This window comes from Squalius cephalus (assembly GCF_949319135.1).
Source record: "Squalius cephalus genome assembly, chromosome: 1".
NCBI classification, from domain to species: domain Eukaryota; kingdom Metazoa; phylum Chordata; class Actinopteri; order Cypriniformes; family Leuciscidae; genus Squalius; species Squalius cephalus.
Window position 1 is genome coordinate 6660624 of NC_137122.1, and position 26428 is coordinate 6687051.

Consider the following 26428-nt stretch of genomic DNA (forward strand, 5'->3'; position numbering starts at 1 on the left):
CTAAATCCACTGTAAACACGGCTTCAAGTGGCTTATTGCTTTATAAAACTGGTACTCTATAAAAATATTCATTTTAATGTTTATTTTATTCAGAAAATAAACACCAGCAACAAAAATATAACGTTAAAACACAATGTATCCCTCCGCCAAGTAATGTAGTTCCAAAAAGACATGAACTAACAAAGTTAGCATCACAAACGGAAGTTGGCAAGTAACACTAATGTAATGCGCTCACAGGTGTGTGTGTGTGTGTGTGAGAGAGAGAGAGAGAGAGAGAGAGAGAGAGAGAGAGAGAGAGAGAGAGAGAGAGAGAGAGTAAGGGGAGAGCAGGTTGTTATCTCCCATATGCCTCATAAAGTTGAGGTGAAGATGCATAAAAGCAGCTCAAAGTAAATCTCCTTTATAAAAGCTTTACAGGGCATAACTAGTCTTCACTTTAGATGAGCTCACAAACATAGTTCACTGACCACCACTACTAAATGCTTTATAACTACCTGAATTAACATGAATTACAGTAGAAATAAATGTTAGTATTAACATACTAAGTAACTATTAGGTAATGAATGTACACTAAAACATTTTAATATTAATAATTTACTTACACCTTATGAACCACTGACAACTCCTAAATAACCGGTTTGTAAGTAATGCAAATACTTCATTTAGAAATGATAAATTGACCAGAATAAAGTATGAAAATAAAATTAAAATCTAGATTTAAAATTTAAATCTAGAATAAAGCATTTAGCTGTATTTACAAACTGTTTTTAACTTTAGATGATTATTATTAATTATTATTATAAAGTGTTTCCAAATTAAATCTAAATGAGACCATAAATGATGTTGAAAATATGTCCACATACTAAAAGAATTTAGTATGGACGCTATAGGGAGGTGTCCCCACCAATTCCAAAATCAAACCTACGCCCTTGAGCCTTTGTATGACGAGCAGAACACGTCAAAAAAAAAAAAATAGGCCTAACTAATAAAAGCACCTGAAGCTAAAAGACATCACACACAACGGAGACTTCACACGCACAGAAGGACCAATCAACCCGTTGGATGAACAGGTAGGTCTATTTTCTTATGAATGAATGAATGATACATCTTTATTTCAAACTATTATAAGAAAAAGGAACGCATAAATAAAATAGATACAAACGAGTAAAAATAGAAGTAGAAAAAGAAAGGGGATCTGGCAAACATGGGTCCGACGGCAGCGTCGCGGTAGGACGGCATTTCGGTAAACATGTGTAACACAGAGAAGGTGATGTCAAAGACACATGGTCAACTTTTATTTTCCAAATATTTATTCAACTAGGCCTATTCCAACGGTTCGGAGGGACGTCTTTTCAGTGGCCATTATGTTTGCTGGGAGAAGCCCTATCAACACGAGACTTATCATAACCAAGTCCCAATCAAACAAGAAATATCAGGACGTGAAAAAAAGATCAGAACAGACGGTTAATAAGAGTTTATTTCAGCCGATTATCAGTCACCTTTAGGGTTGAGCGCTTTATAGAATAGTGATTGCTATGATAACTCTTGTTTTTTCATACCTTGGCCCTGCCGGTTCACCAGAGGATCTATGGCCACGTGCGCGTGTCAGACTATGTAAAGCAATTGTTCCCTGACAGAGTTTTGGGTGTGTGCTCGCAAGGACGTAGGTTTGATTGTGCAATTGATGGAGACGAGGACATCCAAGTTGAGCTGCATCTGCCATTGAAAGGATAGATCACCCAAAAATGAAAATTCTATCATCATTGACTCACTCTCAAGTTGTTTCAAACGAATTTCTTTCTTATTCTGAACACAAAAGAAGAAAGGGATTGTACAGTAGTAAACTGATTTTCCCCGCATTTATTTGCACAGAACTGTTGATTTCTCCCTTACCGTATGGTTTCCTCCGGAGTGGAGCATTGCCACTTCACACAAGAGCCTCTCGCAAGTTAGAAAGAAAAAACAAAGCCAATTAGTTTAGTGATATGTGTTAAAGCAGGCGGTACTCCGATATATTAACCGTTTGTGTTGAATTGCGAATTTTGAATGTCGTTTGAATTGCGCATTTTTCTTAACGCTCTTGTAAGAGATTTTAATCTAAATAAGATGTTTCCTGATTAAATAAAATAAGCCTAATACATTAAAAAAAAAAAACACACAATACACAACCGGACAACAGTGAAGCAACACAATCTCATGAAAGTGCGTACCACTTGTAAAGCCCTGGGACTAGGGGTCTGAAAAATCAGCTTTGATCACAGAAATAAATTACATTTTAAATTATTTCAAAATGCTAAACAATTTAGAAAGTAATACTTCATAATATTGGTGTTTTTACTGTATTTTTGTTCAAATACATTCAGCCTTTTTCTTTAAAAAACATTTTAAAAAGTCTTTTTTTTTTTTTTTTTTTTACTTTTAACCACCTGTATATATTTAGTTTATTTATATCTGACACTTTCCTAATCACGGGCATTGAAAGTGAAAGGTTTCATGTAAGACTTGTGTGATGCTTTAATCAGTTTGTGGTAAGTAACAGGTAAAAATGTTCCCTGGAAACCCGCACCTGGTCCTCATAAGATTTAGGTATCAGAGGAGGCAGGAAACACACGGACTAGAATCTTAGGAAAATTTAGTTTATATGTGCGTTTAAAGGAAAAAAAACATGAAATAATAATGTACTAAAAAAACTAAAGATTTATATCAGATTCAAATTTCAAATGATTTTACCCTTTGAAAATCTTTAAGTTGAGAAAAAATTAAAAGGAAAACACTAAAAAAACAAAGCACATCACATTCAAATTCTGGAAATTTCCCTTTTATAACACTGGTTTCTTATTTGCTTATTTGTGCTGTTCTAACCAGTCCTTTAAATGCCTGTTGAAATATTCTTAATTTTTAGTTTTTCTTTTCTTCCCTTTAAATTTATAACAATTAACTATTTTTCCAACTATTCCACAAATTATATCAACTGAATACTAGACCATTCGATCTCTCACTGTGGCACTGAAATGTTCAGTTAAATACCTCAGTCAAATGAAATAATCAACAAATACAAATTTCACATATAAATGTCAAAACACATCACATGATCAGTGAATACAATACTGCGAAATGCGAATGAGCTAGGGAACTCTCTATGGAAACGGAAGGATCAGTAGATAATGTTTTTTTTTTTTTTTTTTTTTTTTTTTTTAAGCGCTCAGTTCATTCAGTTGTGAAATATAACGTGAAGAAAACTCAAGATGTATCCAACCAGTTTTCCCGACGCGAATCCAAGAAATTTAAGTCCATTCCGCTCTTTGGGTGGCCCGTGTTATGGAAATTTTACATTTAGATGTATTCTTTTTACTTAGATGTGTTTTTTTACTTCTAGTATCACTTGTATTAACATTAAATTCTTATTTTTACTCATAAGCATTTAAAGGAATATAACCATATAAGCTAAAGTGCATTATTAAATATATGTAACCAAGTTTTAGAAATGCATAAGTTAAGATAAGCATGCAGGAACAAAATGTTCTGGGTTATAGGAGACTTAGTAGACTATGTGTACTCAAAGTGACCTATTGTGTACTTCAAGTGTGAAAAGTATGTGCGCAGCTTTGATAGAAATAGATATAAGCAAAATGTGTGAATAAGAGCAGCAGCTAAAAACAGGAAACTTTTGCAGACGTGATATTGTTCTGTCTAGATAGAATTTATGTTAGACAGAGATCTCGAACAAAGACGTGTTGCCTTTTAAGGTAAACCAAGGCGATCTTTTGAGACAGACCAGGATGTGTTAAGGGTATAAAAGCTGGGCAAAAAGGAGAAGTCAGCGCCCTTCTCATATCAGACTCTGACTGATGTGTGAACTGCCAATTTCTTGCAAGAAATAAAGATCTTTATAACTTTTGAAATCTCCAGCTGTCTTCCAATTATTATTTAAAGTTGAGAAAAGAATTTCCGCAACAAATGGCGACGAGGATGGGATTCGCAAAGCTGATGACCTCCGTGGACGAAGCAATTGATTGAACATCCCAAAGACAAGAAGTCTCTGGCTCCGATACCCCAACGCTAAAAATGCAAGGGACGGGAGAATTGTGGACACCACGGCAGGCCTAGGTGGACGCGATCCCGAATAAAAGAACCAAGCTGCAAAAGCACGGTGAGGGAAAATTATTTACGTGAGTAAATAAGAAAATTATTTGCGTATTGAATATTTTTCCTAAAAGGGTCAGGAGTTTGGAATAAGCCTGAAAGTAATTTCCAAACAGGGTTTGAGAATAAGCCTGATAGTAATTTCTCAAATGCCATGTGTTAATTGTTTTCCCAGAAGGGCCAGAGTTTGAGAATAAGCCTGATAGTAATTTCTCAAACGTCCAGACAAGGTGCTGTTTGAAATAAGCCTGATAGTAATTTTCGAACATTTAAGAAGGCACTTGTTTGGGAAAAAGACCTAGCATCGACGGATGTGGGCATTTTGAAAGTCCTAAATTGACGGATTTAGGCAGGCGTGGTGGCCACGCTGGGGGGAAGAATTAACACAGTAAATATAGTGCGTGGTGACCACGCAGCGGAAAAATTTAAATACGCAAATATAAATACTGTTGAGTAAAATTAGTGCAAAAATGAGTAATGTTAATGATAAAGAGTTGGAGACAGTGGATTTCTCAAAAGGGAATTATTGTTCCATGACCAAGAAAAATGGAACGGGGTGGCATCATAGGATACCACAGTTAATTATATTGTACAGATTTAATGTGTGTTTAATGTCTGAGTGTAAGCCATCTGCAAAAGACAAAGGAAAATTGGACAAAAAGCAAGTCCAAAAATATACAGAAAAAGATAATTATGACTTTGATGGTCGAATTATAGATGTATGGTTAAATGAGGCAATTACCAGACAAAGAAGACAGATAAACGCAGCATTAGCACAATTAGAGAGTGCAAATAGTAGAGAGACCAAGGCAGAGGAAGCCAGAAAAACTTTACTAAACTCTGTTTCTAATTCTTCCGAGGAAATGAGATGCATGAAAACCCGCCTGGCTGAGGACGACCGCTGTCCGGCTCCCTACTCCCCCTACCAACCACCACCAGCAGTGGCCCTCCACGAACCACAAAGACAACCAGGAGCAATGGGAGGTCAAGATCCTGAGGAAGGCAAAGAAGAAGAGGGAACGAGTCTGCAAGCAAGACCACCAAAACACCCATATCGAAGCCTGCTAGGTTCGATCACCCTGCCCTCTGCTCCTCCAGACTACACTCCTCCATCTCCAAAATTCGTAAATGTTCACCAACCCAAAGAGAAGCACAGGCCAGACAATCAAAGATAAGTATCTGAAAACTGTTTTTCTGGACGGTCTGGACCCTGAAATAGGGAAAAAGGTCAAAACGTCTTGTGTGGGGTACCACCAAGCGCGGCTGGAAGAAATCCGACGACACGCAACACATCAACAAAGGCTGCTGAGAGACCAAGCCAAGAACAAACAGAAAAAGACTGACAAAAACACTCAACTGGCTCTGCTGAAGATGGGAGGGTTGATGATGAAAAATTACTCAAGAGGAGGAGGAAGAGGTGGCAGAAGAGGACTAGGCAGAGGAGGAAGAGGACGTGGAATGGGTGACCAACCCGCAATGGACCCTGAAGCTTGTTAAATTGTGGGCGAAAAGGACACTGGAGAAATGACTGTCCGGATCCTCCAAAGAAGAGAGGATTCCAACAGCCACCAAAGCCACAAGGAGATTGAAAGAAGGAGGGGGAGGGGAGCGACGGTGAAGGGTCTGACTCCCAGGTGGTAAATATGTCTAATCTTATCTCTTTTTCTGCTCCTTGCAATGAAGAAAATGTGCTTGCTGTTTCTTGCAATGAAGAAAATATGCTTGCTGACACTGAACTTTTGGTATAAAGCATTTGCAAAATTACCAATGATTGACATTAGTGTCGAGGGAAAGAAAATTAAGTTCTAAATTGACAGTGGAGTGACGAACTCAGTAATTAAAAATGAACAATTGCCTGATTTAACTGTATTATCTGGAAAATGGGCAACCTCCAGAAGTGCCACAGGGCATCTGGTAAAGGAACCATATACAGCAGATTTGTCTTGTCAGATTGGTGATCGCTCATTTTCTCATGCTTTTCTTGTAACTACTACCTGTCCTTGTAATCTTCTGGGAAGAGATTTGATGTGTAAACTAAAGCTGAACTTGTATTGTGATGACAGTGGCCTCACTGCTGATATGAGTATGGTGCGAATGCCAACTGAAACATTATATGTTTTTGAATGGAGCACTCCTCAGTGTGGTCTGCAAAACAAAGACACAAATAGGATGCCTCCTGACCATGATTTCATGGAAGAAAGTGATTTGCATTGCACATGTCATGTTAGCAGTGAGCCAGATTAAATTTTTGCTGAAAAATGGTCTGAACTAGAGATTGAGGAACTAAAAACCTCAGAGTTAATTTGGTCAGATAAATGGTGTGCTGTGAAGGTTGAATTGACTGATAGCCAAGCATCACTGTATGATGTGGAGGGGGCCGTCCCTCACATCTTTTTAGCTAAACCACAGACTGCAGAGTGGAGAGAATGGGGCTTTTTGTGAAACAGTGTGACTAAAAGATTGGTGGCTGACAAAATGTGTGGCCATCTGAGAGCACAGGGTTTACAAACAGTCACTATAAGAGAAAATATTAAGGGAATCAGAACTGTTAAAGTGATGAATAAATAGTACTAAATGAATTGAACGTGTTTAAATATTATACTTTTTATATGAAGGCGTCTAGAATTTGTATCCCGTTATCCCTGGGAGACAGTGTGGAAAAATGGTTTTGATCTATGAGATTCTAAGAGTCAATGGTTTACTGTATGTTTGACTAAGATACTTTTTGTGCATTGTGCATATGAGAATGAGATTGGGTGACCAACTTTAAATATAAATTGTGGGTTGACAAAAATATTGGTCACTCCATTTCATTTAAAAGGTCATTTTCTTGATTCAATAGAAACAATGTTTTCTAATTATAAACATTTGAAATCACATGCTGTCATCATCAGCGAGATAGAAATGTTTTTTATTTTTGTCCATGGATCAAAGATTGTGTGAAGATTTCTAAATCTTCTTTTAAATAGCTTATGAACAACAACAAAAAGTTTGAAAAATTTAAATTGTGCAAAGAATGACAAATTGCATTTGAGAAATTGAAACGGATTCTCTCAACTGCAATTGTAGGTCTATACAATTATTTTAAAGTGTTTCATCTATTTGATTTTGAAAAGTTAGGTTTACGTTCACTGTGTAAACTTAAACATATGATGACTGCATCGGACAATAGAAAATTGATATCCTAACGTTCAGACACTGTCGCAAGGGGAATGCCACAGTGTGTCTACGTTCAGTAGTTTCTGTCGTCGTCGAACTTTGTTACCGTTCATATTTGGTGGTATTTCACTCCTAATATATGTTCCCCATTCAGTTCATAAACTGCTAAGGCAGACATGAATGAATGAATGAATGAATGAATCTCTGGCCAGAGAAGGGTGTGTGGAGTGTGTGAAAGTGAGTGTGTGAATTATGGTGTTCAGAGACATAAATGATGTCAATCAAAACAGCTGTATCTAAACAGGTTAAAATATGACCCAACAGGGAAGAAAATATTCCCAATAAAATAATGGCCATGGATGATTTTGGCTAACTATCCTGAGCTGGGTTATTGTTGTGGCAGAAATAAACAATGCAACACGCACAGCGTATAACTTTGGGAAGGCAGAGAGCAAGCAAGCTTGCCCTGTCTACCCCATATTTAACTTTTTACAGGATGTCATGATGGATCTCATCGAACAGAACTGATTCTGTTCCAAATGTATATAAAATATTGTCTTGTTGCTGTTTAACATGAAATTTTACAGGTCTCATCAAAAAAGGACGACCGGTCGGACAACCAGATGAGTCTGGCGACATGATACATGTTGTCACGAATTAACAAAAATACTTAAGGTCTCCATTCACAGGTGAAAGCAGCCAGGAAATGGTTCACTCCACAAACAAGGTCCCATCTGGGGTGCAGTGACACCTCCGTCCAAGCATCTCGACTTAAACTACACCAACCAGCCTCAGCAACCCCAAACGCCGACACCAACGACAACGCAAAGCGTAGAGTGAGGGACAAAGGAAGTGCTGGTAACTTTCCTCCCTTGCCGGCGTGGGAAGCCCATTGCGACGATTCGCAAAGAATCACCCTGGTGAAGATGCAACGTCCATGGGGCAACGAGATGATCAACACATCTGGAGGAAGATGTGAACCAACTAATGGTTTAAGCTTAGCATAATAATTAATTGTGTGTTATGATAATTGATGTTTTTATTCAGTTTCAATCAAACTGTGCGACTAAGAATTGATATAGATCTCATGATTTGAACAATTACTAATTAATAGGTACATTCAGGTACTCGTAAATTAAGAAGAGGAAAATGTCTTAATTCTGTAAAGTATAAGGACTCTAAATAGGTACATTACTGTAAAGATAAAAATAATCTAGGGACTATTTTTGAGGAGAAACTTGAGGGGTTTAGAACCCTAATTCAGATATCATAGATGCTAAAAAATGAATAGTTGTAATAGTTGTTCTCTAATAAGAGAAGTTACTTTGCTGGACTAGGTCCGAATAGATAATTGGGTAAACTTCTATAGCGATTAATTAATGACTACATTAAATATTTTTTAGGTGTTTCCATTTGTTAAAATAGCAAAAGAAAAACTTTCAAAAGGAGATTGATTTAGGGAAACATATTTAATTTCTGGATATTATTAGTTAAAGAAGTTACCAGTGTGATTATTGAAATGTTCCTTTCATGTATTGTCTAATTTCTGTATTTGATATCTGAGAGGTGACTGTGGGTCTAGTCTATCTAGGAATACAGTAACAGTGCTTGCTAATTTAGCCAGGCTTCCATAAATGAAATATGGACTTGTTTTGTTGAGAAAGGTCTTCAACGAATTAAAAATAATTATGTAGGGAGCACAAAGTTAAAACCTAGACCAAGAACAATGTAACCCAAACATGTTAAATTTAAACTAAAATGAATCTAAACAGTTAAGACATTTCAGTGAAATAGAATATTTGCTCAAAGCAAAATTCTAAAAAGCTTTTTAATTCAGAATGAAGTTACAGATTTAATGACCTGGATCAATGGATCCATTATGAACTATTCCGCATTGCCAACAAATAGAGGCAGGACATGTTATGTCCATCAGTTAATTCTGGAAAAATAGGATTTTAGGATTGGTAACTAATGATTAAATGGCACATCAGCAGCTAAAGTTATTCTCATGGCAACAGCTGGGTGAGAGAATAAAAAAAAAAAAATAAAAAAAATAATGACATTGTTTGAAACAAGATAATACAACTATTGATATTTGTGTTAAGGATAAAAATGAAAATTATGGAACTTTGTTGGTTAGATTTTATTACACATATCCTTAAATAGATCTGACTAAGTAAAACAATCACCTACTTGAAATAAAAGCTAGCAAAATAAGGTTAAGAACAATGGTTAATCAGCAGTATCAGCCTGTTAAAGGCCTAATAGATCAATGTGATTCAAAATTTAGCTTGATTCAAAGTTAAAAGGCAATGTACTATGGTATGATTAGTTTTTTTTGAAAATAGAATTAGATTGCTAGAATTAGAATGTTGGGAAGAAGATGAAGTTGAGGTTACAGTGCCTGAAGATGAGGTATACGAGAACGAGAGCGAACATGAGTTTGACTAAGAAATTAAATGACCATGGGAAAATTTACCTGTTGTAAATTACTATGATTATAGGAGAAGTAAATGTCAAAATTTGTGTGTATGTTCTTTGAATGAACATGGGGTGGAGTGTTATGGAAATTTTACATTTAGATGTATTCTTTTTACTTAGATGTGTTTTTTTACTTCTAGTATCACTTGTATTAACATTAAATTCTTATTTTTACTCATAAGCATTTAAAGGAATATAACCATATAAGCTAAAGTGCATTATTAAATATATGTAACCAAGTTTTAGAAATGCATAAGTTAAGATAAGCATGCAGGAACAAAATGTTCTGGGTTATAGGAGACTTAGTAGACTATGTGTACTCAAAGTGACCTATTGTGTACTTCAAGTGTGAAAAGTATGTGCGCAGCTTTGATAGAAATAGATATAAGCAAAATGTGTGAATAAGAGCAGCAGCTAAAAACAGGAAACTTTTGCAGACGTGATATTGTTCTGTCTAGATAGAATTTATGTTAGACAGAGATCTCGAACAAAGACGTGTTGCCTTTTAAGGTAAACCAAGGCGATCTTTTGAGACAGACCAGGATGTGTTAAGGGTATAAAAGCTGGGCAAAAAGGAGAAGTCAGCGCCCTTCTCATATCAGACTCTGACTGATGTGTGAACTGCCAATTTCTTGCAAGAAATAAAGATCTTTATAACTTTTGAAATCTCCAGCTGTCTTCCAATTATTATTTAAAGTTGAGAAAAGAATTTCCGCAACACCCGCCATCTGGTTCTCTTCTCAAATGCACAGTTCAGCGTCAGCGATTCAATGACTCGAACACAGTCCGAAAAGCACAAACAAACCCGGCCTCCACATAACCGGACAACACACTTAATTCATTCACATAAAATCATGACAACCTTGAAATGATTTTCGATTCAATATCGTTCACTTAACAACTCAACAGATCACAAAATCAGTTGTTAACATCATACAAGTGATAGGCTATTACAAACATATATAATAACAAACATATATTATGCACCAAACAAAATACATTTATTAATCTATCTCCAAACAATCCAAACATTATTCAATTTGAATACTGAACTCACCACTTCCCTTGTGAACACTCAGAACTCAGTTAAAGTTGTTTTCTCCGTGTGACGCAGCTGATATAAAGTTGATTGAGTCGATCTCAGTCTATAACTCGTTACAAAACTCACTCAAATCAGCAAATCTCATTCTATATATATATATATATATATATATATATATATATATATATATATATATATATATATATAGCCTATACAATTCAGATCTTTTAACTAATAACGTCTATAATATTCTTCTCTTTTCAGGGATTCTCTGAAGCAGAACTTGAACTTTTCCCAAGTTCAACCAAATCGTCGCTGCATCTTCTCCGTCTAACTTGTGGGCGGAGTAACCCTCACTGAATCAACCTAATCGGTTTCTCTACCTCTACAGTGCGATTTCATCATTTCCATTGGGTAAGGTTTTTTTTTCTCTAATATGCCTTATATTACATTTAATTTAATTTCAATATTATTGCATTTCAAAAAATCTAAACAATTTATTTGATAATTTAAGGAATTTTTTTCATTCACTATTTTTCCTTGGAACTGTGGCTGTTAATTTGGTCTTATTTTGGCCCTGGGTTACATTCAGATTTACCATGTTCTTGTGTAAATTTGAAAATTATATTTTGAGTTTTATGATTTTTTTTATGGACAATTGGGCAATTTTGCGGAAACTCCCGGTGCTCCTCACACAACATGGAGAATAGTTACATTTCATTAAGACTAAGGTGAAGGTTTTCAGATGTTGATGAAGTTAATTATTAGCCTAGCCTACTATATGTTTGAACGGTGTATTTTTATTTTATCGTTTGAGTGACATTTGAGTGACAACAGCCAGGCTCATGTTTGGAGGACAGAGGGAACACCGTTAGATCTGTCATACAATTGTTAGTTTTATTAAATACATAATGTCAATAGGCTATATTCTGTGTAACTCTTGTTTTTTATGTTTATGTAGTCTAATTTTAAAGGGAATGACAATGGTTATGGTTATGAGTATGATTCTGATCATAGGCCTATACAAATTCAAGACATTATTAGTAATGTCGTAGGCCTAGAAATTAACATCATAGCAGGAGCACTGATCATAACAGCAGATTTTACTCACTATGTTAAAGTTATTGATGTTCTCACTGAAATTGGGTATAAAAACACAGATAGGCTATCGACTTCTACTTTGGTAAATTTACGTACGGATGCGACCAGACGATCTGTACTGCTGTCCAATCAAAAAAGGTGACAAAAAGATTCCTGTTAAAGGAGAACTCGGCAACTCTAGCGAACTCTAGTCACTTCTTCGCTGATTTTCCATTTTGTTGTCGCATGTTTTCCCCACGAGCTCCCCCTACAGCTGTGGGGGGGCGTATATGTCACAACAGGGTCGTAAAATACTCACTTGCGGTGGCCTCTTCCCCCTCTCTACCGCTGCTCATGTGCGTTTGTTATGATCGGAGCAAGCCAACTGAATCGTGTGGAGCTATGTCTACCGAGGTGGGTAATACATCATACATCCGTGTGTGTTTATGTCGAACTGCCGTAAAGCAATTCGTGTTTCGCGCTCGTTCTCATTCTCGTTCTCTCTTCTCACGAGACTTCCAATTTCTATCTTGCCGGGACGGTAGTCCCCAAGTTGCAAGGTTGGTTTTCCGCCTGGGAACGCTGGGGGGAGCGGGGAAAGTCACCAATATCACCAGAACAGGTTGTTTAACCATCCAAAAGAATTCTAGACAGTTTTATTAAGTTAAAAAAGTTACCAAGTTCTCCTTTAATTTCAGAAATCTTTGTTATGCGTGAATAAAAACATCACCATTTTTTAATAAAAAGTGTTCTGAGACTCTCTGGAACTACATTAACAGTTACCATGGCAAAGTTAAAGCTTCTATACAGGACGCTGGAGACGCCACTGCACTGTGTGCTGTTTTGTTCTCAGAAGTTATCAGGTATCCTAAAGTGTTTTACCTTAACTTCCTCATGATGGAGAACTTTAAATCGTGGGATGAGTGTAAAGACCATCATCCCATGTTAACAGGAGGTTCATGGAAAAATATGAGTAATTCTGTCCCAGAAAAGGTTAGAGAAAGGGGAAAAAAAACTCATTCTCACTTGTGTCGAGAAAATAACGAGAGATCAAGAAAAAAGAGGCGCTTTATTTGAGATTGCTCCTCTAAATGAAGAAGCAGATTGACCATATAGCTCTCTGACTCTTTGACTGCACTTTGTTGTTGTGTGTGTTAGAAGAAGACCGAGGAGGAACGGTGTAGAAAGAGGAGGAAGGCTGGAGAAAGAAGATGGAGGAGGATGCGACCAGACGAGCTGTGCTGCTGTCCAATAAAAAAAGGTGACAAAAAGATTCCTGTTAATATCAGAAATCTTTGTTATACGTAAATGAAAACATCACCATTAAAAACTGTTCTGAGACACTCTGGAACTTTATTAAGGGTTATCATGACAAAGTTGATGGTTCTATACGGGACGCTATTTCTCGTATCATTTATACGCCAAAAAGAGTTTTTGTGTACATATGATACGCACTTTATGGCGTGTAATACGCACGCACTCCTCACCCCTAATCCTACCCAAGGGGTTTACAGTGCGTATCATTTGAACGCAAAAACTCCTTTTGGCGTATAAATGATACAAGAAATATAATCCGTGCTATAGATACGCACTTTCATGAGATCGTGTTGTGGAGACGCCACTGCACTGTGTGCTGTTTTATTCTCTGAAGTGATCAGGTATCGTAACATGTTTATCCTTAACTTCCTCATGATGGAGAACTTTAAATCGTGGGATGAGTGTAAAGACCATCATCCCATGTTAACAGGAGGATCATGGAAAAAACAGAATAATTCTGTCCCAGAAAAGGTTAGAGAAAGAGAAAAGAAACTCGTTCTCACTTGTGTCGAGAAAATAACGAGAGATCAAGAAAAAAGAGGCGCTTTATTTGAGATTGCTCCTCTAAATGAAGAAGCAGATTGACCATATAGCTCTCTGACTCTTTGACTGCACTTTGTTGTTGTGTGTGTTAGAAGAAGACCGAGGAGGGACGGTGTAGAAAGAGGAGGAAGGCTGGAGAAAGAAAATGGAGGAGGAAGAAGGAGGAAGAAGATGGAGGAGGATGCGACCAGACGAGCTGTGCTGCTGTCCAATAAAAAAAGGTGACAAAGAGATAGGCCTACTTGGTAATTCCAGAAATCTATGTTATACGTAAATGAAAACAGGTTCATGGAAAAATCTGAATAAATCTCTCCCAGAAAAGGTTAGAGAAAGAGAAAAAAAAAAACTCGTTCTCACTTGTGTCGAGAAAATAATGAGAGATCAAGAAAAAAGAGGCGCTTTATTTGAGATTGCTCCTCTAAATGAAGAAGCAGATTGACCATATAGCTCTCTGACTCTTTGACTGCACTTTGTTGTTGTGTGTGTTAGAAGAAGACCGAGGAGGGACGGTGTAGAAAGAGGAGGAAGGCTGGAGAAAGAAAATGGAGGAGGAAGAAGGAGGAAGAAGATGGAGGAGGATGCGACCAGACGAGCTGTGCTGCTGTCCAATAAAAAAAGGTGACAAAGAGATAGGCCTACTTGGTAATTCCAGAAATCTATGTTATACGTAAATGAAAACAGGTTCATGGAAAAATCTGAATAAATCTCTCCCAGAAAAGGTTAGAGAAAGAGAAAAAAAAAAACTCGTTCTCACTTGTGTCGAGAAAATAATGAGAGATCAAGAAAAAAGAGGCGCTTTATTTGAGATTGCTCCTCTAAATGAAGAAGCAGATTGACCATATAGCTCTCTGACTCTTTGACTGCACTTTGTTGTTGTGTGTGTTAGAAGAAGACCGAGGAGGGACGGTGTAGAAAGAGGAGGAAGGCTGGAGAAAGAAGATGGAGGAGGAGGAAGGAGGAAGAAGGTGGAGGAGGAAGGGTGTAGAAAGAGGAGGAGGAAGGGTGTAGAAAGAGGAGGAGGACGAAGGAGGAGGAAGAAGGAAATTTTTCTCTTTTAAAATGTTTGATTTTAAAACTCTAATATCAGGTTTTATGTGTATATGTTATGTGTGAATATTCCCAAACTATCTGACAGTGCGATCCCTTTGGGTTATGCAGTTTAATTTTTATAAAAAATAAATAAATAAAAACAAGAGATCGCTGTTAGGACTACACAAGACAAATTATATCTCATGTTTAATCACTACAGACAGCATATGTCTGTATTAAAGAAAAACATTTTCATTTCAATATCTCGACTACATTTCAGGCGAGGCAAGGCGCATCTCAAACAAGCCTATTTGCTTCTATGGGGCCATAACGTAAGATACAAGGTAATGGAGCATTTTATACATTTTCGTGTTTCTTTAGAAATAAATAATGGACAAATGGAGTCTTCAAACGCCTCAGATGTAAAGTTATTCGCTGTCAAAGTGACGCCAAAATGACGCCAAAATGAATGGGAGTCAATGGGATGCTAACAGCAGGTGGGGGTCTGCTAATCAATGGCGGCACCCGGGGAACCTTCAAAATAATATGAAACCCTGCCCCCCTGTTCTTTCCATAGATATCATATAATAAAGATAAAAACATTTATTATATGATATCTATGACGTCACATGGGGCGGGGCAGTGCAAACCTCCAAACTCCATCTGAGTCCGTTTTGTCCGACGCCTTTATGTCTGAGGCTGTTCACGTTTACCATGTTCTATAGTGTAAGTTTGAGAATGATATTGTGAGTTTTATGATTTTAATGGACAAGTGGACAATTTTGCCTCAAGTGGGCCGCGCGGAAAACTCCCGGTGCTTCTCACACAACATGAAGGAGAAGAGTTACATTTCATTAAACTATTCGTTTTCGGATTTTGAAGAAGTTAATTATTACTGTATATTTGAACAGTGCATTTTTATTTAATTTTTTACATTTTAGTGACAGCAACCAGAACTCTGCTCATGATCCTGAAGCCGGCTCGTGTTTGGAGGACAGAGGGAACACTGTGAGTTAGATCTGTCATACAAGTATTGTTAGTTTTATTAAATACATAATGTCAAAGTATTTTGTGTAACTCTTGTTTTTTATGTTTATGTAGTTTAATTCCAAAGGGAATGACGAGCCGACAGTCCTTCTCTCCTTCGTTCCAGAGATGGTGAAAGAGAGGGAGTTTTTCAGGACCCCAATAGTTAATCTAAAGGGTGTGAAACCCCGTCCTGTAAAAATGCTCGACCAACCCTTTAAAGTGCGTTCTAACTGGGACATGGGTCATGGGTCAACATTTCAAGACATCATTAATGTCTTAGGCCCAGACAATTTAGTAGACGACATACCAGGAGCACCAATCATAATAGCAGATTTTACTCACTATGTTAAAATTATTAATTTTCTCGCTGAAATTTGGTATAAAAAACCCCCCCCAGATAGGCAGGCTATCGACTTCTCAGTTGGTGACTTTACACTACGGATGCAACCAGACGATCTGTACTGCTATCCAATAAAAAAAGGTGACAAACAGATAGGCTCACTTGTTAATTACAAAAAGCTTTGTTATACGACAATGAAAACATCAGAAGAATTCAATAAAAACTGTTCTGAGACTCTCTGGAATTTTATTAAGGGTTATCATGATAAAGTTGATGCTTCTATACGGGACGCTGGAGACGCCACTGCACTGTGTGCTGTTTTATTCTCAGAAGTTATCAGGAATCATAACGTGTTTTACCTTAACCTCCTCATGATGGAGAACTTTAAATCGTGGAAAGAGTTTAAAGACAATCACCCCATGTTAACTGGAGGATCATGGAAAAAAACAAAAAAGGTTAGAGAAAGAGGAAAAAAACTCGTTCTCACTTGTGTCATGAAAATGATGAAAGATAAAAAAAAAAGAGGCGCTTTATTCGAGATTGCTCCTCTAAATGAAGAGGCAGATTGACCATGTGTTACAGAGCAGGCTCCCGCACCGCCTCCTCTTCACCACCGTCTCTGGAATATTAACATTACTCACCGAACTCCAATTCCCATAATGCCTCTCACCTGGGACTGATTGCACTACACACCTGCACCTCATTCACACACACATATAAACGCAGCGCCAGCTGAAGCTTGGGCTTTGATCCTGTAGGATGTTAAAGGTTTTTTAAATTTTTTTTTTTCTCTTTCTTCCTGGAGGTTGAGGAGCTCAGGCTGGAAGCTGGAGGAGCTGAAAACGCAGCGCCAGCTGAAGCTTGGGCTTTGATCCTGTAGGATGTTAAAGGGTTTTTAAATTTTTTTTTTTTCTCTTTCTTCCTGGAGGTTGAGGAGCTCAGGCTGGAAGCTGGAGGAGCTGAAAACGCAGCGCCAGCTGAAGCTTGGGCTTTGATCCTGTAGGATGTTAAAGGTTTTTTTTTAGGTTTTTTTTTTTTCTTTCTTCCTGGAGGTTGAGGAGCTCAGGCTGGAAGCTGGAGGAGCTGAAAACGCAGCGCCAGCTGAAGCTTGGGCTTTGATCCTGTAGGATGTTAAAGGGTTTTTAAATTTTTTTTTTTTCTCTTTCTTCCTGGAGGTTGAGGAGCTCAGGCTGGAAGCTGGAGGAGCTGAAAACGCAGCGCCAGCTGAAGCTTGGGCTTTGATCCTGTAGGATGTTAAAGGGTTTTTAAATTTTTTTTTTTTCTCTTTCTTCCTGGAGGTTGAGGAGCTCAGGCTGGAAGCTGGAGGAGCTGAAAACGCAGCGCCAGCTGAAGCTTGGGCTTTGATCCTGTAGGATGTTAAAGGTTTTTTTTTAGTTTTTTTTTTTCTCTTTCTTCCTGGAGGTTGAGGAGCTCAGGCTGGAAGCTGGAGGAGCTGAAAACGCAGCGCCAGCTGAAGCTTGGGCTTTGATCCTGTAGGATGTTAAAGGGTTTTTTTTAGTTTTTTTTTTTCTCTTTCTTCCTGGAGGTTGAGGAGCTCAGGCTGGAAGCTGGAGGAGCTGAAAACGCAGCGCCAGCTGAAGCTTGGGCTTTGATCCTGTAGGATGTTAAAGGGTGTTTTTTTTTTCTTTCTTCCTGGAGGTTGAGGAGCTCAGGCTGGAAGCTGGAGGAGCTGAAAACGCAGCGCCAGCTGAAGCTTGGGCTTTGATCCTGTAGGATGTTAAAGGGTGTTTTTTTTTTCTTTCTTCCTGGAGGTTGAGGAGCTCAGGCTGGAAGCTGGAGGAGCTGAAAACGCAGCGCCAGCTGAAGCTTGGGCTTTGATCCTGTAGGATGTTAAAGGTTTTTTTTTCGTTTTTTTTTTTTTCTTTCTTCCTGGAGGTTGAGGAGCTCAGGCTGGAAGCTGGAGGAGCTGAAAACGCAGCGCCAGCTGAAGCTTGGGCTTTGATCCTGTAGGATGTTAAAGGGTTTTTAAATTTTTTTTTTTTCTCTTTCTTCCTGGAGGTTGAGGAGCTCAGGCTGGAAGCTGGAGGAGCTGAAAACGCAGCGCCAGCTGAAGCTTGGGCTTTGATCCTGTAGGATGTTAAAGGTTTTTTTTTAGGTTTTTTTTTTTTCTTTCTTCCTGGAGGTTGAGGAGCTCAGGCTGGAAGCTGGAGGAGCTGAAAACGCAGCGCCAGCTGAAGCTTGGGCTTTGATCCTGTAGGATGTTAAAGGGTTTTTAAATTTTTTTTTTTTCTCTTTCTTCCTGGAGGTTGAGGAGCTCAGGCTGGAAGCTGGAGGAGCTGAAAACGCAGCGCCAGCTGAAGCTTGGGCTTTGATCCTGTAGGATGTTAAAGGTTTTTTTTTAGTTTTTTTTTTTCTCTTTCTTCCTGGAGGTTGAGGAGCTCAGGCTGGAAGCTGGAGGAGCTGAAAACGCAGCGCCAGCTGAAGCTTGGGCTTTGATCCTGTAGGATGTTAAAGGGTGTTTTTTTTTTCTTTCTTCCTGGAGGTTGAGGAGCTCAGACTGGAAGCTGGAGGAGCTGAAAACGCAGCGCCAGCTGAAGCTTGGGCTTTGATCCTGTAGGATGTTAAAGGTTTTTTTTTAGTTTTTTTTTTTTTCTTTCTTCCTGGAGGTTGAGGAGCTCAGACTGGAAGCTGGAGGAGCTGAAAACGCAGCGCCAGCTGAAGCTTGGGCTTTGATCCTGTAGGATGTTAAAGGTTTTTTTTTAGTTTTTTTTTTTCTCTTTCTTCCTGGAGGTTGAGGAGCTCAGGCTGGAAGCTGGAGGAGCTGAAAACGCAGCGCCAGCTGAAGCTTGGGCTTTGATCCTGTAGGATGTTAAAGGGTGTTTTTTTTTTCTTTCTTCCTGGAGGTTGAGGAGCTCAGGCTGGAAGCTGGAGGAGCTGAAAACGCAGCGCCAGCTGAAGCTTGGGCTTTGATCCTGTAGGATGTTAAAGGTTTTTTTTTAGTTTTTTTTTTTTTCTTTCTTCCTGGAGGTTGAGGAGCTCAGACTGGAAGCTGGAGGAGCTGAAAACGCAGCGCCAGCTGAAGCTTGGGCTTTGATCCTGTAGGATGTTAAAGGTTTTTTTTTAGTTTTTTTTTTTTTCTTTCTTCCTGGAGGTTGAGGAGCTCAGACTGGAAGCTGGAGGAGCTGAAAACGCAGCGCCAGCTGAAGCTTGGGCTTTGATCCTGTAGGATGTTAAAGGTTTTTTTTTCGTTTTTTTTTTTTTCTTTCTTCCTGGAGGTTGAGGAGCTCAGGCTGGAAGCTGGAGGAGCTGAAAACGCAGCGCCAGCTGAAGCTTGGGCTTTGATCCTGTAGGATGTTAAAGGGTTTTTAAATTTTTTTTTTTTCTCTTTCTTCCTGGAGGTTGAGGAGCTCAGGCTGGAAGCTGGAGGAGCTGAAAACGCAGCGCCAGCTGAAGCTTGGGCTTTGATCCTGTAGGATGTTAAAGGGTTTTTAAATTTTTTTTTTTTCTCTTTCTTCCTGGAGGTTGAGGAGCTCAGGCTGGAAGCTGGAGGAGCTGAAAACGCAGCGCCAGCTGAAGCTTGGGCTTTGATCCTGTAGGATGTTAAAGGGTTTTTAAATTTTTTTTTTTTCTCTTTCTTCCTGGAGGTTGAGGAGCTCAGGCTGGAAGCTGGAGGAGCTGAAAACGCAGCGCCAGCTGAAGCTTGGGCTTTGATCCTGTAGGATGTTAAAGGTTTTTTTTTAGTTTTTTTTTTTCTCTTTCTTCCTGGAGGTTGAGGAGCTCAGGCTGGAAGCTGGAGGAGCTGAAAACGCAGCGCCAGCTGAAGCTTGGGCTTTGATCCTGTAGGATGTTAAAGGTTTTTTTTTAGTTTTTTTTTTTTTCTTTCTTCCTGGAGGTTGAGGAGCTCAGACTGGAAGCTGGAGGAGCTGAAAACGCAGCGCCAGCTGAAGCTTGGGCTTTGATCCTGTAGGATGTTAAAGGTTTTTTTTTAGTTTTTTTTTTTCTCTTTCTTCCTGGAGGTTGAGGAGCTCAGGCTGGAAGCTGGAGGAGCTGAAAACGCAGCGCCAGCTGAAGCTTGGGCTTTGATCCTGTAGGATGTTAAAGGGTGTTTTTTTTTTCTTTCTTCCTGGAGGTTGAGGAGCTCAGGCTGGAAGCTGGAGGAGCTGAAAACGCAGCGCCAGCTGAAGCTTGGGCTTTGATCCTGTAGGATGTTAAAGGTTTTTTTTTAGTTTTTTTTTTTTTCTTTCTTCCTGGAGGTTGAGGAGCTCAGGCTGGAAGCTGGAGGAGCTGAAAACGCAGCGCCAGCTGAAGCTTGGGCTTTGATCCTGTAGGATGTTAAAGGTTTTTTTTTCGTTTTTTTTTTTTTTCTTTCTTCCTGGAGGTTGAGGAGCTCAGGCTGGAAGCTGGAGGAGCTGAAAACGCAGCGCCAGCTGAAGCTTGGGCTTTGATCCTGTAGGATGTTAAAGGGTTTTTTAATTTTTTTTTTTTCTCTTTCTTCCTGGAGGTTGAGGAGCTCAGGCTGGAAGCTGGAGGAGCTGAAAACGCAGCGCCAGCTGAAGCTTGGGCTTTGATCCTGTAGGATGTTAAAGGTTTTTTTTTCGTTTTTTTTTTTTTCTTTCTTCCTGGAGGTTGAGGAGCTCAGGCTGGAAGCTGGAGGAGCTGAAAACGCAGCGCCAGCTGAAGCTTGGGCTTTGATACTGTAGGATGTTAAAGGGTTTTTTAAATTTTTTTTTTTCTCTTTCTTCCTGGAGGTTGAGGAGCTCAGGCTGGAAGCTGGAGGAGCTGAAAACGCAGCGCCAGCTGAAGCTTGGGCTTTGATACTGTAGGATGTTAAAGGGTTTTTTAATTTTTTTTTTTTCTCTTTCTTCCTGGAGGTTGAGGAGCTCAGACTGGAAGCTGGAGGAGCTGAAAACGCAGCGCCAGCTGAAGCTTGGGCTTTGATCCTGTAGGATGTTAAAGGGTTTTTAAATTTTTTTTTTTTCTCTTTCTTCCTGGAGGTTGAGGAGCTCAGGCTGGAAGCTGGAGGAGCTGAAAACGCAGCGCCAGCTGAAGCTTGGGCTTTGATCCTGTAGGATGTTAAAGGTTTTTTTTTAGGTTTTTTTTTTTTCTTTCTTCCTGGAGGTTGAGGAGCTCAGGCTGGAAGCTGGAGGAGCTGAAAACGCAGCGCCAGCTGAAGCTTGGGCTTTGATCCTGTAGGATGTTAAAGGGTTTTTAAATTTTTTTTTTTTTCTTTCTTCCTGGAGGTTGAGGAGCTCAGGCTGGAAGCTGGAGGAGCTGAAAACGCAGCGCCAGCTGAAGCTTGGGCTTTGATCCTGTAGGATGTTAAAGGTTTTTTTTTAGTTTTTTTTTTTCTCTTTCTTCCTGGAGGTTGAGGAGCTCAGGCTGGAAGCTGGAGGAGCTGAAAACGCAGCGCCAGCTGAAGCTTGGGCTTTGATCCTGTAGGATGTTAAAGGTTTTTTTTTAGTTTTTTTTTTTTTCTTTCTTCCTGGAGGTTGAGGAGCTCAGGCTGGAAGCTGGAGGAGCTGAAAACGCAGCGCCAGCTGAAGCTTGGGCTTTGATCCTGTAGGATGTTAAAGGGTGTTTTTTTTTTCTTTCTTCCTGGAGGTTGAGGAGCTCAGGCTGGAAGCTGGAGGAGCTGAAAACGCAGCGCCAGCTGAAGCTTGGGCTTTGATCCTGTAGGATGTTAAAGGTTTTTTTTTAGTTTTTTTTTTTTTCTTTCTTCCTGGAGGTTGAGGAGCTCAGGCTGGAAGCTGGAGGAGCTGAAAACGCAGCGCCAGCTGAAGCTTGGGCTTTGATCCTGTAGGATGTTAAAGGTTTTTTTTTCGTTTTTTTTTTTTTTCTTTCTTCCTGGAGGTTGAGGAGCTCAGGCTGGAAGCTGGAGGAGCTGAAAACGCAGCGCCAGCTGAAGCTTGGGCTTTGATACTGTAGGATGTTAAAGGTTTTTTTTTTGTTTTTCTTTCTTCCTGGAGGTTGAGGAGCTCAGGCTGGAAGCTGGAGGAGCTGAAAACGCAGCGCCAGCTGAAGCTTGGGCTTTGATCCTGTAGGATGTTAAAGGGTTTTTTTTAGTTTTTTTTTTCTCTTTCTTCCTGGAGGTTGAGGAGCTCAGGCTGGAAGCTGGAGGAGCTGAAAACGCAGCGCCAGCTGAAGCTTGGGCTTTGATACTGTAGGATGTTAAAGGTTTTTTTAGTTTTTTTTTTTTCTCTTTCTTCCTGGAGGTTGAGGAGCTCAGGCTGGAAGCTGGAGGAGCTGAAAACGCAGCGCCGTCATGGACGCAGAAGATCTTTGTTTTCTTTCTTTATTTTCTTAGTTAGGATTAGAGGTTATTTAAAAGTTATACTTCGTTTGGTTTTGTTATTTTTCTTTGGCACCGTCCATGTCCCCTCTTCCTCTTTGTGAAATTGACCATCTTACAGAAATTCTGTATTCACTGCATATTACCTATATTCTTCATGTTTGTGTCTTACTTCACTTTTTGCCTATAACCTTGGTGTACTGAATAAAGGTGTTGGCTTTTTGCACAGTTACCTGGATTGGTGGGTCTTTGTACAAAATATATATGTTTCTCTTTTAATATCAATTTTAAATGTTGGACCCCCGAACCCCTAGACTATATTGGGGGTTGTAACATGAAATAAAGTGATATTTTAAAACGGAGAGACTTGTTAATGTTTGATGTTCTATTATGTTGGTATTTAAAAGTTTTGGTTATGTTAGTTAGTGTTGAGCCTGTGCTTGGATCGAGGACCTGCTACCAGGAACTCGGATCATATAAAGCAACCACTATGGTAGTACTGTAGTTGAAACCAGTATCGCTTCTAGACTGCCAACACTGAACACCACATGTGAATATGACCACATATCTCGCAATTCTGCTTTTAAAAAATATGTATTTGAACTCTTAGATATTTTAACTCTTACATTTTATTTCTTATCCTTATTTCTTAGTTTTCAAAATATATATTTCTTCTTGACAAGTTAATATTATGTGAGCATAGAGTGTCATTCTAAGTCATTTTATGAGAGAGAATTTACTCAGTGACATCAGAACGGCCAAACTTTTCCACTTTTCTGTATATATTTAATTAACCTGATGCACTCCTAAATAATTAAAAGATAGACAGGTAGAGGGCGCTACATATCTTATGTAAGTTATGTTAACTTATGTTATGTTAAACTTATGTTAACTTACTACTCTGTTTTGTCTTCCCCTTTGCATTCAGGGGCGTAGCCAGGGGTGTGCCAGGGTGCGCCGGTGCCACCCACAGTGGCAGCTGGCACACCTAAAAAGAGATGCAGAATTAATATTTTTTTCAGAATTATTTTTTATAGTCTCAATAAAAAATGTTTCACTACACTTGGGCTATTGTTGTTTACTTAGAATATATACAGTGCAATGCATAAGTTTAGACACCCATGCTAAAGTTGACTAAAAAGAGGAATAAAAAATCATCTTTTGGAAATTGAACTTAATGCCTTAATTTAAAAAATTAGGAAAAATCCAACCTTTAAGGACACCAATTTTCTTTGTGAATGAATAATGTATCGTAAATAAATAAATGTTCTTCCTTAAAATACATGATGCATAAGTGAGTACACCCCTATGTTAAATTCCCATAGAGGCAGGCAGATTTTTAATTTTAAAGGCCAGTTACTACATGGATCCAGGATACTATGCATCCTGATAAAGTTCCCTTGGCCTTTGGAATTAAAATAGCCCCACATCATCACATAGCCTTCACCATACCTAGAGATTGGCATGGGGTACTTTCCATAAGATCATCTCTCAATGCAAATCAAACTAGCTATTAGGCTAACTGAAATAAAACCATGCCAATCTCTAGGTATGGTGAAGGCTATGTGATGATGTGGGGCTATTTTAATTCCAAAGGCCAAGGGAACTTTATCAGGATGCATAGTATCCTAAAAAAAATTTTTTTTAAATACTTAAAAATAAAAAATCTGCCTGCCTCTATGGGAATTTAACATAGGGGTGTACTCACTTATACACCATGTATTTTAAGGAAGAACATTTATTTATTTACGATACATTATTCATTCACAAAGAAAATTGGTGTCCTTAAAGGTTGGATTTTTCCTCATTTTTTAAATTAAGGCATTAAGTTCAATTTCCAAAATATGATTTTTTATTCCTCTTTTTAGTCAACTTTAGCATGGGTGTATTCACTTATGCATTGCACTGTATATATATATATATATATATATATATATATATATATATATATTTTAAATCAACCCTTTCACGCAGGACTTCCGTGTTGTTCTGATTTTAACTGCTGAACTTGTTCTGCTTGTTTCTTCTGGCAGCAGCTCTGTGTTGATGTGTCATCTTGAACATTGTGAATTTGCATTTCCTTCAGTCCAACTTGTGCTTTTGGTGTAAAATGGTCATTCGGCTGAGATTAGTCGATTTGTTCCTCCATTTTTTAGTAAGATTTGGTGTGAAAGAACTTAAAGACTAAGAACACAATTATAAGAAGGTAACATGACAATGAAGACAAACTTTTCATTAAAAATAAAGAAATTTAGCAAAGAAAAGAAAATGAAATCATTTCAGATAATCAAGCATAAAATCAGTTTGGCAGCAACATATACAGTCATTGAGTCTGTAAGATATTCTCACCTGTAGATGTGGAAATCACCTCTGATGTTCCTGATTCACTCACCCCACTCTAATTAGAGCAAATACAATAATACAAGAGCATGAACTATACCATACAGGAGTATTCAGTTAAAGATCCAAGAGTTCTGGACTGTCTATAAATAGTTATAAACGTCCATCAGAGCAGCAGAAGGCTATAGCACTGTGTGTTACATCCGTGTGTTGGGTGTGCCAGATTTATTTCCTGCTTCTCTTGTTCACTTTCACTTTCTTAGGTACACCTGATTGGTTCAGGTTTCTTTTTTTTTTTCTTCTTTTTTTTTATCATAACAGACATAACACAGATTGACAATAATATATTACATCCCAGATAGCAACATTGTTCCGGCCCACATCTGGCACATGTGGAAAGATGATCTGGCCCTCATGCAGGCCATAGCAATGCCACATGTCAGCCAAGAGCAAAGAAATAAACCAGAACTGGACCTGATCTGAGCCACAAAACCTGTGTATATTAAATATGGAGTCATATCAACCTTAATAAGACTGTTAACAAGCAGAATCACTGAAGGAAAGAAGAGAACAGAAAAAGAGATGAGCAGAAAGACAAGAACTACAACTGACTTCAGACACAGCCTCAGATGAAATCAACTGAAGAGAAAAGAAGACTAAAGAGGAGGATTAAACAACTCCAGAGAATTTAGATTTGAGTTTTTGGTTTGTGCACTAATGGGCCACCGTAGCCTTGGCTCAATTTGAGCATTCTGCAATGAAAGTCACAAAGCAGGGCTGAACAGCTGTTTTGGAAGCTTCTTCCCGCCTGTCTTCCTTGTCCACTTGCGTCCCAGTTCCTGCCAGTGGTGTTTCAGGCTTCGAAACAGCGATCTGTCTGCTGGCTGGAGGGTGTGGGTGGTGTGGGGAGGATAGCTCACTACATGGATATTATTTTTCTTCATGAGCTTGCGATTGAAGACATGGCTCTAGTGGCCATCTAAGAGCAGGACATGGGGTCTTGGATCCTCCTTAGGCAGCTGCTGGACAAACCGCTGGCCCCACTCCAGAAACAGCTGGGAGTTTATCCAGCCATTTTCTGACACGCGGATAATTGCTTTTTCTGGTTGCTCCTCCAGCCACTCTGCCCTGAGCCTCTTTCCCTTAAAAATTACCATTGTGGGGGTGTAAGTCCCATCCGCATTGAACCCAGCCAGGACTGTTGTCGTTTCTCCTTTTTCCCCTGATGTTACCTGGAAGCAGGACTTGCCAGTCACCCCAACAACCTTTTTTGAGATGAAATGGTCCTGCAGTCCGGATTCATCGCAGTTCCACAGGTGAGATGGCATCTCCTGGATCTGTAGGCGGTGGAGGAGTGACGTGTAGGTCTGAAACCATTGTTCAACTTCTGTGAGATTCATCCCAGAGGCCGTTGCAGCTGAGAGTGATTCTGGCTTGTGGAGGCTCAGGTTTGGATTCCTTTTCATGAACCCCTCAAACCAGTAGTGACCAGCTTTTTGCTTTTCCGCAGAAAAACCAGGGATGCCATTAATTTTGCAGTACTGGAACGTAATACGCCATATATCACTGCATTCCAGGGGGAACCCCCTTTCAGCTAACATTTTAACAAGGCTAGCCAATTCACTCTCAGCCTGAGCTGAGAGCAGGGGGCTCTTACCTGAGGCTTGGCGGTAGC

General features: G+C 39.1%; 1 protein-coding gene across 1 annotated transcript in view; it reads right to left on the bottom strand.

The window, feature by feature from the left end:
• The window catches only part of LOC307156174 (uncharacterized protein), a 66944-nt gene extending 41975 nt beyond the window's left edge, over positions 1 to 24969 (bottom strand). The window contains exon 1 of the mRNA XM_079867403.1: positions 24763 to 24969. The gene's annotated coding sequence lies outside the window, so the exon portion shown is untranslated. The remainder of the gene's footprint in view (positions 1 to 24762) is intronic.
• Positions 24970 to 26428: the final 1459 nt, after the last annotated feature.